The 14,983-nt window shown below is 36.4% G+C and overlaps 1 protein-coding gene across 4 annotated transcripts in view; it reads left to right on the forward strand.

Moving 5' to 3' along the window:
- Atg10 (Autophagy-related 10) overlaps window positions 1-14,983 on the forward strand; it is a 656,137-nt gene that overhangs the window by 432,834 nt on the left and 208,320 nt on the right. The gene's annotated exons all lie outside the window — the stretch shown is intronic.

Below are 14,983 nucleotides of genomic sequence, written 5' to 3' on the forward strand. Positions count from 1 at the left end.
AAACAGTACTAAAAATATAGTAGGAGAAGTGAATTACAGTTACAAGTTAAATACATGAGTTAGAAACAATAAACAATACTACAGAATAATAGAAGAAATAACTTATAGTTACAAAATATTAAATTCATGATTTAAGAACTATAATCTATATGAAATGAGTTATAGTTACAGATTAAGTACATAACTTAGAGACAGTAACATCTGTACAATTCACTTTGACAATAATGATGAGTGTGATCCGAAAACGAGTTGAGTCCATTTTTATTAAAGGACTGGGCGATGTTTTTTATCCACTGGTCTGTGGACTGAGCGGCCTTTTAAGTGGCATGCGCAATAACTCGAACTTTTAGGCAAGGATTGTATGTATGTATGTATGTATTTATTCACACTGCAATGGGTATATACCCGGTGGCAGTGGTAACTAATTACACTCAATAATGACAATAATAAACTTATTAATTAAAAATACAGTTAATAATAATACTAATAATTAATACAAATAATTAATACTAACAATAATTTATAATAATAATAATAATAATAATAATAATAATAATAATAATAATAATAATAATAATAATAGGGAATATCCTAAATTAAATGAAGCACGATCACTTAAAATAACATTTAAAATAAATCTAATTTGTATCTTAAATCTAAGTTCAAACTAAAACCCACGAGTATGATATGTTCATAACTGCACAAATACCTTTCCACATTACACTCATTTCGCTGTCAACTCACTCACTGCACTGGAACTACGACACATTTCACTGATTCTATCCTGATTTCACTAACACTTCAAAAACATTTCACTGTTCAAATAGGCCTACTTTGCACTGCCACTATAAACTATAAAGCTTCCCTGACAGGAACACGTTTCACTGACACAACACACTTCACTGACACAACATACTTCACTGACACAACATAATTCTTCACTGATACAACACTTCAATAACAAAATATCATTTACATCCTTTACATACTGTGTATAATTACCGTCTATTAGTAAAGTCCTTAAGCCTGTTTTTAAACACTTTTTGGTTGTTGGTAAAGCCTTTAGTAAGTCTGCAGGTAAAGCAAGTTGCGAGTTCTTTTGGAAGAAATGAAACTTAAAATATAATGCTAGAGGTCTCATACATAATCATATATATATATATATATATATATATATATATATATATATTACGTAGAAATCATAAAAAAATGCCCATATGGACTGATCGAATCACTCTCTCCATACTTTATTAAACAAATTTTAGAATTAAAAATTGAAAAGTTGGGTAGACCTATGCTCGTCTAAATTGTTTCCCCGTAAATCTGGTACACATATGAGATTTTTCTTATCATTAGCGAACTTTTTATAATTATCTAATAAGCAAAATAAGATAGCTATCTACAATATTATAGTCATTTGTTCTTAAAGGAACTCTAAATAATACTTTACTTAGTTCTTACACTAAACTAAAATATCTTTGCGACACAACTACTTGTCATATAACCTTAATTCAACATTTGAGACATCCAAGCTGCCTATGATGTATATGTACAAATGTTTTTTTTTTTTTTACATAGCCACATTGACTTTTATTTTTTTTATATCATATCAATGTATTTACAAAATGTTGCTACAAAGACAAATTAAAAATGCTATGTTTCTTTCTGTTACATTGATACCTTATTCATAATGATAATACATAATATATTATACTATATTCAAAAATACATCAGCATACATAGGTTTATATGTACATTTTTTAATACATAATAATAAAAGTAAATAGGTATATTATATTCAAATATTTTGTGCATGTATAATGTCTCCAGTATAATACAACTAGCACAAAATAGCAACAATATTGAATCATACAATATACATCCATATCCAAAATTATTTACTTTTTATTACTTTGTTTACATTTTCCGAATATACAAAATAAACTTTAATTCAATTTTGAAATTAAATTAAACAATTGAATAAGGGACAAACTATCAATTAGCAACAAAACTAAAGGATGCGAAATACTCTCTACAGCTCTACACGAAATAAAATATCTCTTCCAACGATTTAGATTCTGGAAAAGTCCCCATAACACTTATGTTCATTGTTGTAACAATTCCGAAGAACAGGTGCATGAATATAAAAATTTATTGTAGTTTTACAAAATCATATTTGTTATTAATTTGTTAATCTGCTGTATATTTAAAAACAACAGTGGTTCAGTAGGCCTATATGTTGAGTGCGATATTTATTCTGGCATATTTAAGACCGTAAAGCCTTCTCTGCCTCTCAGCCAGAGGATGAAAAGAAAATGCATAATATTACAATATTAATAATATAGCTGTTCTCGATGCGTAGATATTACCGAGAGAGGCTGCGCGACATGTTAATTTTATACGCAACTTCGGCGTCCTCATGCCCGTAGCGAGGAGAGGTGGCGTCATTGGGCGTGGTCACACAAATTGCATTGCTTCATGGCTAACTACTAAAACATTAACATTCGGCTGTGGCTCATATGCATTTGAAATTCTGTCATTTTGTGTGCATCTCTGATCTCGGAACTGGTGTTCACACTCTGTGCGCGAATAGAGTTATTCCATGTCTGTCAAAATTGAAAGAGCGATAACAAAAGTAACAATAGACATCCGCATCTATAAATACAGATGAGCATACATTAAAAGTCGTTGTGTTAAGAATTTATAAGATTTATTTAATTTCCGACGATCGCTTATTCATTGTACAATGTCTAAAAATACATGTCAAATCTCCTTTGACAGAATAAATTTAAAAAAAAGTCACCAAAATAGCACGTACTTTCATCTACGTTTCATGCATTTCGCAACGATTCAACTCCTTTTATCGTGGTGCGAATGGTTCGCGCGATAATAATGCACTTATGCCATTAGTTGCATAAATGACTATTATCGTTGTTAAAAGTAGTAGAACTACGACTGTGGAACTTATAATAAACAGGAGTGACAATATAGTTCTTACCTGCCACATGTGGCGGATTTAACTGCCTGTTTAACAATATAAATGTGACTAGTGGAATATTTACTTACTTACTGGCTTTTAAGGAACCTGGAGGTTCATTGCCGCCCTCACATAAGCCCGCCATCGGTCCCTATCCTGAGCAAGATTAATCCAGTCTCTACCATCATATCCCACCTCCCTCAAATCCATTTTAATATTATCTTCCCATCTACGTCTCGGCCTCCCCAAAGGTCTTTTTCCCTCCGGCCTCCCAACTAACACTCTATATGCATTTCTAGATTCCCCCATGCGTGCTACATGCCCTGCCCATCGCAGACGTCTGGATTTAATGTTCCTGATTATGTCAGGTGAAGGATACAATGCGTGCAGCTCTGCGTTGTGTAACTTTCTCCATTCTCCTGTAACTTCATCCCTCTTAGCACCAAATATTTTTCTAAGAACCTTATTCTCAAACACCCTTAATCTCTGTTCCTCTCTCAAAGTGAGAGTCCAAGTTTCACAACCATACACAACAACTGGTAATATAACTGTTTTATAAAATCTAACTTTCAGACATTTTGACAGAAGACTAGATGACAAAAGCTTCTCAACCGAATAATAACAGGCATTTCTCATATTTAGTCTGCGTTTAATTTCCTCCCGAGTGCCATTTATATTTGTTACTGTTGCTCCAAGATATTTGAATTTTTCCACCTCTTCGAAGGATAAATCTCCAATTTTTATAGTTCCATTTCGTACAATATTCTGGTCACGAGACATAATCATATACTTAGTCTTTTCGGGATTTACTTCCAACCCTATCGCTTTACTTGCTTCAACTAGAATTTCCGCGTTTTCCCTAATCGTTTGTGGATTTTCTCCTAACATATTGACGTCATCCGCATAGACAAGAAGCTGATGTAACCCGTTCAATTTCAAACCCTCCCATTCCGAGGCTTACTGTTAGGTTTCGTAACAAGCTGTTTTTTACGGTAATGGGTTGTTAGCCCTTCGCCCAACCCCCAAGCTGGAGGACCACCCCTTATCGGCTGTCCACGACTGCTTATTCAATATATTCGCAGCTACCCTCCATATCTGGAGGCCGTCTCCTCTATCCGCAACCTGAGGACGCGCCATGCCGTGGTGATAGGGACCCACAATACATGGTGGAATACATGGACTAGTGGAATATCTGACAAAATTTCAAATTGTAATGTCACAAAGACCCCTGCACTGAGACCGCAATGGAACACTTACACACGCCTGCGGTACATAGTTTGGAAAACACTGGTGTAGCCAACCAGTTCGGGTTCGGAGATGGCTGGATTCTTCGTTTCCGTAGTGACGCTTGTGACTGACAAGATCGCAGCTGTGGTTCTTCTCGGGGTTGTCCCGTTTTCCCAATGTCATTTCTATGATGACCGTTCGATGGTGTGCGGTGGAAGCTTGCAAGAACACTGGATACACAGCGTGTCCTAACATAGTCGGCTGATGTACTGAGAATGCGCCTGCTTGGGGTTAGTAAAATTGGCCAAAGGATGATCTAATCGAAAGTGCTGGTCGTTATGATCCTCATATAAATGAATCAGTCAGTCAGCCTGTGTCAGTCAGTATGTGTCTTTTCATTAAGGATTGAAGGAAAAAGAAACTTCACTTTCTCCAAACACTTAATACCTAAATAGTTATGTCTTAATTTGGAAACGTCTTCATACAAAAAATGTTATGATTTAAGAGATTTATGCAATAATTAGAGAAAAATTAACATAACCGCATCTTTTCTGTGCAAGTCGCAAAATGCACACTCGGAATTTCTTTCTCACCCCAGTGTCTAGAACTCATTCGCTCTTTGTAATCAGATATAATCTGCTGTTCGCAGTCAGTTGTAGATAATATTGTATTCCCGGTCGTATGCTCATCAAATGCTATTTTCTTGTATACCTACAGCTATTTTCTTGATATATAATGTAATTAAAATATGATAATAAAAAATTTATTAATCAAATTCTCAAAACACTGGATTTTCGGCACTTGTTTTCGATCTATAAGTGAACGTCTGCGATATTATTAACACTTCTATCTGAACTATCGATAGCTTTGCATTTGAGTACGTGTTGCAAGTTCATAGTTGAATCTTCTTCTCTGCAGAGATTATAATTAAGGCTATCAAATGCAAAACTCGCCTTATCCAGGTAAAGTGATTTGTCGGAAACCAGGAAAAACCGTTATGGATACGGACAGTTTTGCATTTGATAGTAGTTTTCTGAGCTCTATGGAAGAGGAATTAGACAAGATTTGCACAAACCGACTATATCAGTGGATAGAGAGCTGCAAGACGTACAACATCCCATATGTAACTCTTTTTTTTAAATTTAGGATAAGGCGAGTTTTGCACTTGATAAGCCTCAATTATTCTAGTGATGTATAAATTCAAATTCTGAAGAGATGCGCTGTCAAACAGCCATCTCCAATTTCCAGTGTGAAGATAAAATTACTGCTGTTCTTGGAGAATTAGAAATCAAATTTTTGTTATTTAAAATTTCGCACCAAGATTAAGTTTTACTAAAATGTTTATTGCCATTACTATTTAAATTGTTAGCTTATATTTTTCTTTATTAATAATTTTGCTGAATAACACAAAATCTCAGGATGAATTCTTTGTTGGATTGTGGTTTCTTTCTTTGCAAATAAGTCTGCATTTTCATTCCTTTCAGTACACAATGAGGAGGTATGCATTGTAAAGCAACTATTTATGTTTGTTTTGTAGAAACTTAATTTTGGTATAGATTTGGCTCTCTTTTTCTGATCTTCTGATGTTAATGAAACAATTGTTTGAACTGCAGATTTTGAACCACAAAATATGGCTACTTTGGTAAGATAGATTGTAATATTTCAATTTCATATGCCGATATAGAAGTAGTAGGTGCAGAGGAAATCGGTTCTCGATGCCATGTCTTCTATATGATAATTGCTGTAAACTACGAACAGGAAAAACAGTTCCAACGTGAATAAGAATTAAATTGTGGAGACACGCATAAATGTAGCCTATAATGAGAAAGTATGTGTCATCTTCGTAACATAATTTCGGAAGTGAAATGTAACACACACTTAGTTCCAATGGATATCCATTTACTGTTCGTTATCGAACCCAGGTCCGTGGACTGGCAGCTGCCGCTTGGCCTACTGCATGCTGCAGATACAGCTGCTCCTTGTGCTTATGCAGCTCGCCGATCTTGCCTCTCGGTTGAGAGGTAAAGGACCGGTGTGGGCTCCGGCAGCAGCTTCCTCACATAAACAATTACTAACTGCTGCCGCCCAGAATATGATAATGTTTCGGCACACTTACCAATTTATTTGACGCTTTTTAGAACACCATAATGCTGCCTCTATACTCCGGGATCCAGAGTTCAAATCTCGGCCAGTGCAAGTGAAATATTTGGAGAGGAAGACGGTGATGTGGTTGGTTTCGAGGCTATCTCATTTTCATATCTTAAGGGACACTGGGTCCGAATTTTCTAATTTAGTAATTAATAAGCTATTGATTTGAAATTTTGCATACACAATATTACGTAACTAATGAAACTGTTGTACAAAATTTCGAACTATCTTCAATAGTTTCTCACATATCATAGGTTCTAATTAATGTAGTTTTAATTAGTGGAATTATGCAAATTTTGTAAGGCTTACTTTGCGTCGAGTCAATTGATACTGTACCTTTATAATTACAAATATATAGTTACTTGTTTAAAATTGATATTACTGTATTAAGTATGGAGAAATTGATTTTAGTTATAATGAAAATCTATATCGATAACATTATACATATAATATTTTTATAATACAATTTTTTTGTGTTAACTAATGAAGCTACCGTAAAATGCATTCTTCCTTATAAAGATATTGTACCAATACCAAATAATATTCATACAATTCATACAAACTGGAGTAAAACTGTGACGCATACAACATTTTTTATGTCTAAAATGCAAAACTAAGAAAAATTGGTTTCCTAGATACAGAATATTTATTTATGTTATTGGGTTTTTAGAACTGTCGGCGCGCGAAAAATTTTATATCAAAACGATGCATAAATTCAATTGTGTATTTATATAGAAAAGCCTAATTAAGAAATTTGTTCCATTGTTGCCCAAAATTCAGTCCCAATATCCCTTAACCGCTATTTATTTAATATGTATGTATCCAATGCCTGCCCACTTCACGTTACGTGATTCGGATTCCGCATATTCCGGATAGATATCAGGACTGTGACCCATTTTTCTAGTTGTACACCACTTCGGCGGGCCACACTGTACATGATGTGTATCTGTGGAGAGTTATGTCGTGTACTAGGGTGAGTGTATGTGTAAGTGTTCGTGTAGTATCTGGAATGAGTGATGATGAGGAAGGGAGAAGGAGAAACACGGTGCCGGCACGTAGCCTACTCCTGTCAAATAGCACCATGGAGGCCGCCAGGCTTAACGTTCCCATCCGACGGACGAATCACTATCAACAGTGACATATGCCTTCTCTTCATATGCACTGCGGAAAGATTTGGGATTTAACCCAGACATATTGGTGCACAATCTCTAGTGATTAGAAGTTGTGCACCGCCATCTCTTCTAGTCCCGAGGTATAAATTTTACATGAAAATTTCTGACCACACCGGGAATCGAACCCGGGCCGGCTAGTCTGGAGGCAGACATGCTACTACAGAGCTAACTCGGCGGACATTTATTTAATATTGGCAACAACATTTACAACCGATAGAAAACTGCCGCACCTTACGGCTTCCACAGGATGCTATCTCCATGGTGACAGTTCGAGAATGGAACTGAAAACTGTCATAAGCTTACTGACGGGAACATTGTGTCCTTAAGAAACAAGTACACAGGATGGGTCTGTGAAACGGAAACCGAACATGATTTCTAGCCCGTAAGAAAACATCTGGAATTTATGTAAGAAAGGCAGCAACCGAGATAACTGAAAGCACATTTACTTGTTTAATACTATTGTTATTAATAATTTTCGATATTACATGGTTGTTTTTATATTAATAATAATAATAATAATAATAATATAATAATAATAATAATAATAATACTATCACCTTTACTTTTTAACTTCGCTCTAGAATATGTCATTAGGAAAGTTCAGGATAACAGAGAGGGTTTGGAATTGAATGGGTTACATCAGCTTCTTGTCTATGCGGATGACGTGAATATGCTAGGAGAAAATCAACAAACGATTAGGAAAAACGCGGAAATTCTACTTGAAGCGAGTAAAGCGATAGGGTTGGAAGTAAATCCCGAAAAGACTAAGTATATGATTATGTCTCGTGACCAGAATATTGTACGAAATGGAACTGTAAAAATTGGAGATTTATTCTTCGAAGGGGTGGAAAAATTCAAATATCTTGGAGCAACAGTAACAAATATGAATGACACTCGGGAGGAAATTAAACGCAGATTAAATATGGGAAATGCGTGTTATTATTCGGTTGAGAAGCTTTTATCATCTAGTCTGCTGTCAAAAAATCTGAAAGTTAGAATTTATAAAACAGTTATATTACCGGTTGTTCTGTATGGTTGTGAAACTTGGATTCTCACTTTGAGAGAGAAACAGAGATTAAGGGTGTTTGAGAAAAAGGTTCTTAGGAAAATATTTGGGGCTAAGAAGGATGAAGTTACAGGAGAATGGAGAAAGTTACACAACGCAGAGTTGCACGCATTGTATTCTTCACCTGACATAATTAGGAACATAAAATCCAGACGTTTGAGATGGGCAGGACATGTAGCACGTATGGGCGAATCCAGAAATGCATATAGAGTGCTAGTTGGGAGGCCGGAGGGAAAAAGACCTTTGGGGAGGCCGAGACGTAGGTGGGAAGATAATATTAAAATGGATTTGAGGGAGGTGGGATATGATGGTAGAGACTGGATTAATCTTGCTCAGGATAGGGACCGATGGCGGGCTTATGTGAGGGCGGCAATGAACCTCCGGGTTCCTTAAAAGCCAGTAAGTAAGTAAGTAAGTAAGTAATAATAATAATAATAATAATAATAATAATAATAATCTTTTCATTATGATTGCTTTCACACTCATCATCATTTTCCGTTTCATCATGATTCTCATGTCGCCTTGATAATGATCATCATGATAATCATTATCATCACAATAAATTATAAATTTACAACTTCACGAAATGCTGTGAAATCAGCATGAATATGTACTACTGTTTTGCCTACACTAACTAATATATGAAATTAACACTCTTGTCATCTTTTCTCAAACTTGATCCCTACCATAAAGTTTAAGGGGCATGTTCATCCGTGTGATGGTTGCTATTGCACAGAGAGGGTATAATACATCTCATCTCAGAGAATGATAAATAGAATGTTCCAGACTAAACACCTTGCTGCCATGAAATCAGATTCCAGGCAGCAATCTGCAGCTGGATTCTTTCTTTCCGAGAAATCCAGCATCTCCTGTGACGAAGTCTCAGCTTTAAGGGTCAGCAGGACCCTCACTGCGGCCTGTGAATCTGATATAACAGTCAGAATTGTTGACGGCGTGGAATCCACACGTCAAGACGGTATAAATTTAGATCGCCTCACCCTGGAGGGATTCAACGGCCTCCGTCCTGTGGGCAGGTACACACAGAGCACGTCACGTTGGCGCCAGTTCCAGGGATCTTCTTTGGTTACTAATCCCATGGGATGTTTCTATTCATTAATTGCGATATTGATACTTCTCATACTACAAAGCATAAAATGGTACAAAGATGAGTTCCGAGATTTTCTTAGAAGTACAATTACTAACACTGAAATTGTACTTCTGGACACACAGTCTGGCCATGATACCCTACGAATCAGTTCACCCGAAAATGATGCTTATGAAATATTTTTTCCATTCCCAATGCCGCAATTATACTGCTGTTTTTAGGGAAGTAATAGTATATTACGATACAAGGTTGGGAAGTGCTTTTTACAAAATCGAGGAAAAGTTTGATAAACGAGCAGAGTGAGTTTTTTAATTTCCAGATTTTGTAATGCACTTCACAAACGTATATTGTACAATATCTTTTGCACGAAGATATATTTAAAATTGCAAATACAATATAACTGTTGTGCGACCGTCACTGCGATCGCACTGATTGCTAGCCGGATGGCTACTGCGTTCGACTTCTGCTCTTTCTCATCAGGATTTCTGACACCACCATTGTACACAACAATGGAAAACTATTTTACTGGAAGAGCTGGAGCTCTCAGGATACTATAGGAAAACTACATGATTACTAAACTAAGTCTGAAATGGTTGCAATCTTGTAACCTCTACCTAATTTATTATATATTTATATATGTACAGCAAAACTACTTACAGGGTATATCATTCTCCTCTACCGACGCCATCACCGCTACCGTTTCTTCTAACCAAGAAAAAAAAATAGACTCGATGTACTCGTACACTCTCCGTCAATCTCCACTGACTGCCTCAACTCCTCACCAACACCTTTTATGTTTCGTTATCCGTTTCCCGCCCGGGGTACCGACCACGCCATCCACCAGGTGAGATGGGCTTAAAAGCACTTTTGATTTCACGTACTTACAAATGTCGTCTTAATCAAACATTTCTTACATTTAATTTGATTCAGTGCATTATAGTGATAAGTCGCTGTAATGAGATTACGCGCAAGAAAAGAGTTCGAACAATACGTGATATAATTTTAACCAATTAAAATGCATGCTTTGTTCTACTGGACCAATGGGATTAGTCCAGCAATGATCTGTGGCGTAAGAATACTTTCATTGTAGGCAGTGATTTACCACACGCCCGACAAGACTCTATACCGCTGGCTAAGCATCTTAAGACCGTGTATTCCGCTGACACTGTTCCTGTTTCAAATTTAATACTCCACAGGAAATCATGCTACAGGGCATTCTTTAGCCCTGGGGTATAACATAACCTATTTTTCATTGCAAATTTAGAGCAATATTATTCCAAAGGCTTGCAAAACTGCACTGTAATGGTAACAATAGGTGCACTGTAATGAGTCTATTTCAGTATAGTTGTTATGTTAAGAAGAAGGGTTTCCCTAGCAACAAATTTCTGAGTGGGAATTTTAACTTTCAAGGCCTAACAACAATAGCTGTAAATAGAGCAAAAAAGAAAATAGTGCAAAAATGAATTTTACAGTGATAATGTAATTTGCTACTGACGACGGGACGTAAGTCATATTACTTACCTAGGGAAGTAAATGAGAATATTATGTTTCGTTCAACAGTCGCATAGCAACAAACAAAATAATACTCAAAACTCTACGACTCTCCCAACAGTTCTGCATATTAAATCTTGTAGAATGAAGAAATATATTTTCATTACGTAAAATGTGGGAATGTAAAAAAACATTATATTATGTAATTCGTGACATAAGTATAATTTGCTAGTCTCGGACTATTTTATTGCAGTCCTCGCTATCGCTTGGGCGCAAGCTCGTCCTTGACTAGTAAAAACTACTTACCTACCTTAATATATAGATAACCGTTAATGTTTCATGTATCTATTTACGAATGAAGTTTAGGTATCCGTTGAATTTTAGACTATAGCTATCAGAGCCAACTATCACTGCAATACTCGTATTATCTTTTTGAATTGTCGATTTTGTTTCATAATTACTGTTGCTATTACTGCTTGGCAATTGTTCAGGAATACATGGCTCTACAGAAGCGTTTAATATTACTTTCAGAGGACTTAAGGAAACATGGCCGGTACAGAGATATTCTCATAAGATTTATTGTAAAAATACGATCGGTATAGCCTTTTCACTTCATTATTTTATTTTAATTGATTTCAAATAATCGATATAATTTATTTCATCATCTTCTTCCTGTCAAGTAATAGGCCTAGTGGCCTGCTACGGTCTCCCGCCATGTTTGGAATGATGGACCCACCGATCTTCTTCCTCTGAGTATATATCGTAGCAGCTGTTTTGGGTATCCTGGAACGTTGTAACTAATTCTGTAGATAGCCACGGAGATATTCAGTTATAGGGATTATTTTGAGTTCATTTCATTTGCAATCTAAAAGGCTGTATCCAGCATTTCTTCTAAAAATCTCATTTCAGCAGATGGTATGCATCTTTCATACTGGATTCGTGTGGCCCACCAACATAACAGAGAATGGGAATTTCTCTCATGATAAGAGTAGATTCAGAATCATAGGGATATTACTTACCGAGTAAAAACAGTGTTAATATTTAAGGTAACATTTTTTTCTGAGAAAAGTACTCTTTTGGGACTAATACGGCACTAGAACTTTTTTGTTGTTATCTATCCAAGAATTAGCTGTTAAAGTCTGCATAGTTATATTATTTATACTCTATAGTTAACGAGAGAACATAACTTTTCGCATCTCTCGCGTTCCCTTGGTATTATAAAATGTATATCTTCTCACCATTCGTGAGCTGCCACAAGGGACAAAGAGTACTTAACCATAGACATTTTTTACAAGTTCATGAAAAACCATTAATTTTGTTTTAACAATGAAGTTCTTGCAAGTACATAGCTGCAAATAATTTTCTGAGATTAGTGGAAATATACCTATTTTTAGAAAGGTAAGTGTTACAAAAAAGTAAAGAATGCTACAGAACTTAGTTTGATTTCGAATATAGGTGATTCTTCAGGAGAGCAATTGATCCTTTCAATGCAGCTAAGGTTACAATCGGAATAATAGTTGTAGGTATTCCAAGCCTCTTAAACACATCTTTCATGAAGAGAGTAGCGGTACCTCTTGCTCCAACCAGAAGTCCGATTACTTCAAGCTCTTTTAGCTTGTATTTTTTGAGGTAATAGGGAATGGTAGGATTGTAGATATTCTTTTTTTCATTATCCACTTCTGCTGGCTGTTCCTCATCCGTTTCGAAACGCACAGTGGGATCAATTATGTATCCAGATCTTGTAGATTTCTTAAAAGCTATTATATCTATGCGCCGTGTACTGCCAGTGACGGAGAGACCATGTACTTCTTCAAAGATGTTGTAATCGGCATCTTTAAGGGCAGTGACTATAATTGATCGTACTTGGTGGTGTCTAGCGTTTCGCAGAGCTTCGCCGTGCGGACAGGATCCCAGGACGTGTGCAAGAGTTTCAGCCTCGTTGTGGCAATCCTACAACGGTTGTCCTGAGATCTTGCCGGCACAGCACGTACTGCAGCAACATTTCCAACCATTTTAATGCCATCGCGCCATTCGCTGTTGGAGAGTCCTTCGTGTTTACAAATCCATTTGTTGGCACCAGGATATTGTTTAAATAAAACTTTCTGTGCATGACGACACCAAATATCAAATTCTCTGTTCCTCAGAAGGTTACGAATCTTTGTAACATTTAAGAAATGTTCATTCTTATGAAATAAGGCATTTTCTGGAACAATGTTCAGAGATTGGGCACATAAGTTACACTGGTGGATAGTCCTCAAGCGTACTTTCACTGAAAGTCTCGCTGATCCTGGCAAGAATATGTACGAAATTTAAAACAAGGTGAAAAACATGCTGGTGGGGATGTGCAGTGCAGGCCACGCGGCGGCCGGCGTAATCCAGTCCTGTAGAAAAACGAGCACTGTAAATACACGTGCTTTACGACTTGAGAAATATTGCGGCACAGCTCCAGAGCGAGAAACAGATGAGCGTAAAAGGCGATCGTGCGTTGTTGAGAAAGTTTGAGAAGCACAAACTGACCTAACCTAACGCACGGCTATTGTAGTGCGTCTATTTATAGAGCCCGCAGTCTCGGATTCATCAGCTTGTGGTGTGGGTGAATCAATTCTTGCCACATATGGCGTGATCATCAGGCAGACAAGTCTGCGACTCAGGGTTGACCAACGCACGCAAGGCATATCTCTTTTTCCGTTGAGTTATAAGTAAATTGTATATGCCGTTCTAGCCTGGAAAGATCTAAGAAGGAAATAGTTTAGTTCCTGTGTGGAAGTGCGAAGTTTTAGTGAGCCTTTACAAAATTGTAGGCTTTGGAAAGTATCCTCAAACGCACCGTCAGTCACTAAAAAAGTTTTAAACGATATTGCCGTCAGTTTTTAACTGCAACTCATTTGCAACAAGTCAGCATCTAGACTGTTATACGAGAAGGCCTCTGTTGGAATGTCTGCATTGGTTCCGGTAATAGTAATATGCGTTACAAGAGCGGTATGTTGAAGTTTTGATGTTCGAGGAAAAGTTTGAAAAAGCGAAACGTAGTTGAGCTTTTTTAATTTCCGAGAATTGAAAGAAAACATACCGCTCGTTTATCGTACATTATTTTGTGCGAAGATTGTTTATTACATACCTGAAAGAGGAATTTCTAATTAGTTGCAATGAAATCTCCATCTTGGTTTCTGTTCAATGACGGCAAATTTGCGAAACAAAAATATCTATCTTCAACATTGTTGCTTTAAAATGTTTTCTGTGTTTGCTATACTCCAGCAGGCCGTGATGTACGTCTGTCTTTTTTTTACCCCAGTCTATGATGAGTCTGTAATATTGTTGATTTTTTCACGGCTTCCTTAATATTACTTGCATCACGAATGCAGTAACTTTAGTGGAGTTGTAGAGTTTACTTAATTTTTGCAAATATTTAAAAACAATAATTAACAGTGTAATTTAGGTGAAATTGCAGTGGTAAGTTTCCAATTTATAATTATTACTATATTGAACGTCTCTAAAAATAATATGTTAAAAGCCTAAAGCAGTAAAATCAATATGTCACTTAAGCGGTAAGAAGAGGGAAATTGTTATGAGTGTTAGGTTGGGAATACTGAATGTGGAATTTTAGACTTTCCGCGGATTGGTTTTGTGCGGAAACCAAGCAAATACGCACGATCTCGCACAAATGATTATGGTGTGTTTTGATTACGAAGAGATACTATTAATCGTCGTTCGCACTATAGCTTCTGGTGATAGAGTTCCGTAAATGAAGCTTATTATTGCACATTCTTTTACCATCATTTGCGCCGACCAATGCGTCG

Source organism: Periplaneta americana, chromosome 16, assembly GCF_040183065.1.
Source record: "Periplaneta americana isolate PAMFEO1 chromosome 16, P.americana_PAMFEO1_priV1, whole genome shotgun sequence".
NCBI classification, from domain to species: domain Eukaryota; kingdom Metazoa; phylum Arthropoda; class Insecta; order Blattodea; family Blattidae; genus Periplaneta; species Periplaneta americana.